This window comes from Myxine glutinosa, chromosome 9, assembly GCF_964187855.1.
Source record: "Myxine glutinosa chromosome 9, kmMyxGlut1.1, whole genome shotgun sequence".
Lineage (NCBI taxonomy): Eukaryota > Metazoa > Chordata > Myxini > Myxiniformes > Myxinidae > Myxine > Myxine glutinosa.
The window spans coordinates 134,152,960-134,157,618 of NC_136269.1; positions in this window are offsets into that span (position 1 = coordinate 134,152,960).

Below are 4,659 nucleotides of genomic sequence, written 5' to 3' on the forward strand. Positions count from 1 at the left end.
TCAACACTAACACAAGTGCGAAAAGTGGTTTTTCAACACTATCACAAGTGCAAAAAGTGTTTTTTCCACACTAATACAAGTGCAAAAGTGGTTTCCTGCACCAACACAAGTGCGAAAAGTGGTTTTTCAACACTAACACAAGTGCGAAAAGTGTTTTTTCCACACTAATACAAGTGCAAAAGTGGTTTCCTGCACCAACACAAGTGTGAAAAGTGGTTTTTCAACACTAACACAAGTGCGAAAAGTGGTTTTTCAACACTATCACAAGTGCAAAAAGTGTTTTTTCCACACTAATACAAGTGCAAAAGTGGTTCCCTGCACCAACACAAGTGTGAAAAGTGGTTTTTCAACACTAACACAAGTGCGAAAAGTGGTTTTTCAACACTAACACAAGTGCGAAAAGAGTTTTTTCCACACTAATACAAGTGCAAAAGTGGTTTCCTGCACCAACACAAGTGTGAAAAGTGGTTTTTCAACACTAACACAGGTGCAAAAAGTGGTTTTTCAACACTAGCACAAGTGCGAAAAGTGGTTTTTCCACACTAATACAAGTGCAAAAGTGGTTTCCTGCACCAACACAAGTGCGAAAAGTGGTTTTTCAACACTAACACAAGTGCGAAAAGTGGTTTTTCAACACTAACACAAGTGCGAAAAGTGTTTTTTCCACACTAATACAAGTGCAAAAGTGGTTTCCTGCACCAACACAAGTGCGAAAAGTGGTTTTTCAACACTAACACAAGTGCGAAAAGTGTTTTTTCCACACTAATACAAGTGCAAAAGTGGTTTCCTGCACCAACCAACACAAGTGCGAAAAGTGGTTTTTCAACACTAACACAAGTGCGAAAAGTGGTTTTTCAACACTAACACAAGTGCGAAAAGTGGTTTTTCAACACTAACACAAGTGCAAAAAGTGGTTTTTCAACACTAACACAAGTGCGAAAAGTGTTTTTTCCACACTAATACAAGTGCAAAAGTGGTTTCCTGCGCCAACACAAGTGCGAAAAGTGGTTTTTCAACACTAACACAAGTGCGAAAAGTGGTTTTTCAACACTATCACAAATGCAAGAAGTGTTTTTTCCACACTAATACAAGTGCAAAAGTGGTTTCCTGCACCAACACAAGTGTGAAAAGTGGTTTTTCAACACTAACACAAGTGCGGAAAGTGGTTTTTCAACACTAACACAAGTGCGAAAAGTGGTTTTTCAACACTATCAGAAGTGCAAAAAGTGTTTTTTCAACACTAATACAAGTGCAAAAGTGGTTTCCTGCACCAACACAAGTGCGAAAAGTGGTTTTTCAACACTAAACACAAGTGCGAAAAGTGTTTTTTCAACACTAACACAAGTGCGAAAAGTGGTTTTTCCACACTAATACAAGTGCAAAAGTGGTTTCCTGCACCAACACAAGTGCGAAAAGTGGTTTTTCAACACTAACACAATTGCGAAAAGTGGTTTTTCAACACTATCACAAGTGCAAAAAGTGTTTTTTCCACACTAATACAAGTGCAAAAGTGGTTCCCTGCACCAACACAAGTGCGAAAAGTGGTTCTTTAACACTAACACAAGTGCGAAAAGTGGTTTTTCAACACTAACACAAGTGCGAAAAGTGGTTTTTCAACACTAACACAAGTGTGAAAAGTGTTTTTTCCACACTAATACAAGTGCAAAAGTGGTTTCCTGCACCAACACAAGTGCGAAAAGTGGTTTTTCAACACTAACACAAGTGCGAAAAGTGGTTTTTCAACACTAACACAAGTGCGAAAAGTGGTTTTTCAACACTATCACAAGTGCAAAAAGTGTTTTTTCCACACAAATACAAGTGCAAAAGTGGTTTCCTCCACAAACACAAGTGCGAAAAGTGGATTTTCAACACTAACACAAGTGCGAAAAGTGGTTTTTCAACACTATCACAAGTGCAAAAAGTGTTTTTTCCACACTAATACAAGTGCAAAAGTGGTTTCCTGCACCAACACAAGTGCGAAAAGTGGTTTTTCAACACAAACACAAGTGCGAAAAGTGGTTTTTCCACACTAATACAAGTGCAAAAGTGGTTTCCTGCACCAACACAAGTGTGAAAAGTGGTTTTTCAACACTAACACAAGTGCGAAAAGTGGTTTTTCAACACTATCACAAGTGCAAAAAGTGTTTTTTCCACACTAATACAAGTGCAAAAGTGGTTCCCTGCACCAACACAAGTGTGAAAAGTGGTTTTTCAACACTAACACAAGTGCGAAAAGTGGTTTTTCAACACTAACACAAGTGCGAAAAGAGTTTTTTCCACACTAATACAAGTGCAAAAGTGGTTTCCTGCACCAACACAAGTGTGAAAAGTGGTTTTTCAACACTAACACAGGTGCAAAAAGTGGTTTTTCAACACTAGCACAAGTGCGAAAAGTGGTTTTTCCACACTAATACAAGTGCAAAAGTGGTTTCCTGCACCAACACAAGTGCGAAAAGTGGTTTTTCAACACTAACACAAGTGCGAAAAGTGGTTTTTCAACACTAACACAAGTGCGAAAAGTGTTTTTTCCACACTAATACAAGTGCAAAAGTGGTTTCCTGCACCAACACAAGTGCGAAAAGTGGTTTTTCAACACTAACACAAGTGCGAAAAGTGTTTTTTCCACACTAATACAAGTGCAAAAGTGGTTTCCTGCACCAACCAACACAAGTGCGAAAAGTGGTTTTTCAACACTAACACAAGTGCGAAAAGTGGTTTTTCAACACTAACACAAGTGCGAAAAGTGGTTTTTCAACACTAACACAAGTGCAAAAAGTGGTTTTTCAACACTAACACAAGTGCGAAAAGTGTTTTTTCCACACTAATACAAGTGCAAAAGTGGTTTCCTGCGCCAACACAAGTGCGAAAAGTGGTTTTTCAACACTAACACAAGTGCGAAAAGTGGTTTTTCAACACTATCACAAATGCAAGAAGTGTTTTTTCCACACTAATACAAGTGCAAAAGTGGTTTCCTGCACCAACACAAGTGTGAAAAGTGGTTTTTCAACACTAACACAAGTGCGGAAAGTGGTTTTTCAACACTAACACAAGTGCGAAAAGTGGTTTTTCAACACTATCAGAAGTGCAAAAAGTGTTTTTTCAACACTAATACAAGTGCAAAAGTGGTTTCCTGCACCAACACAAGTGCGAAAAGTGGTTTTTCAACACTAAACACAAGTGCGAAAAGTGTTTTTTCAACACTAACACAAGTGCGAAAAGTGGTTTTTCCACACTAATACAAGTGCAAAAGTGGTTTCCTGCACCAACACAAGTGCGAAAAGTGGTTTTTCAACACTAACACAATTGCGAAAAGTGGTTTTTCAACACTATCACAAGTGCAAAAAGTGTTTTTTCCACACTAATACAAGTGCAAAAGTGGTTCCCTGCACCAACACAAGTGCGAAAAGTGGTTCTTTAACACTAACACAAGTGCGAAAAGTGGTTTTTCAACACTAACACAAGTGCGAAAAGTGGTTTTTCAACACTAACACAAGTGTGAAAAGTGTTTTTTCCACACTAATACAAGTGCAAAAGTGGTTTCCTGCACCAACACAAGTGCGAAAAGTGGTTTTTCAACACTAACACAAGTGCGAAAAGTGGTTTTTCAACACTAACACAAGTGCGAAAAGTGGTTTTTCAACACTATCACAAGTGCAAAAAGTGTTTTTTCCACACAAATACAAGTGCAAAAGTGGTTTCCTCCACAAACACAAGTGCGAAAAGTGGATTTTCAACACTAACACAAGTGCGAAAAGTGGTTTTTCAACACTATCACAAGTGCAAAAAGTGTTTTTTCCACACTAATACAAGTGCAAAAGTGGTTTCCTGCACCAACACAAGTGCGAAAAGTGGTTTTTCAACACAAACACAAGTGCGAAAAGTGGTTTTTCAACACTAACGCAAGTGCAAAAAGTGTTTTTTTCCACACTAATACAAGTGCAAAAGTGGTTTCCTGCACCAACACAAGTGTGAAAAGTGGTTTTTCAACCCTAACACAAGTGCGAAAAGTGGTTTTTCAACACTATCACAAGTGCAAAAAGTGTTTTTTCCACAATAATACAAGTGCAAAAGTGGTTTCCTGCACCAACACAAGTGCGAAAAGTGGTTGTTCAACACTAACACAAGTGCGAAAAGTGGTTTTTCAACACTAACACAAGTGCGAAAAGTGGTTTTTCACACTAATACAAGTGCAAAAGTGGTTTCCTGTACCAACACAAGTGCGAAAAGTGGTTTTTTCAACACTAACACAAGTGCGAAAAATTTTTTTCCACACTAATACAAGTGCAAAAGTGGTTTCCTGCACCAACACAAGTGCGAAAAGTGGTTTTTCAACACTAACACAAGTGCGAAAAGTGGTTTTTCAACACTAACACAAGTGCGAAAAGTGTTTTTTCAACACTAACACAAGTGCGAAAAGTGGTTTTTCCACACTAATACAAGTGCAAAAGTGGTTTCCTGCACCAACACAAGTGCGAAAAGTGGTTTTTCAACACTAACACAATTGCGAAAAGTGGTTTTTCACACTATCACAAGTGCAAAAAGTGTTTTTTCCACACTAATACAAGTGCAAAAGTGGTTCCCTGCACCAACACAAGTGCGAAAAGTGGTTCTTTAACACTAACACAAGTGCGAAAAGTGGTTTTCAACACTAACACAAGT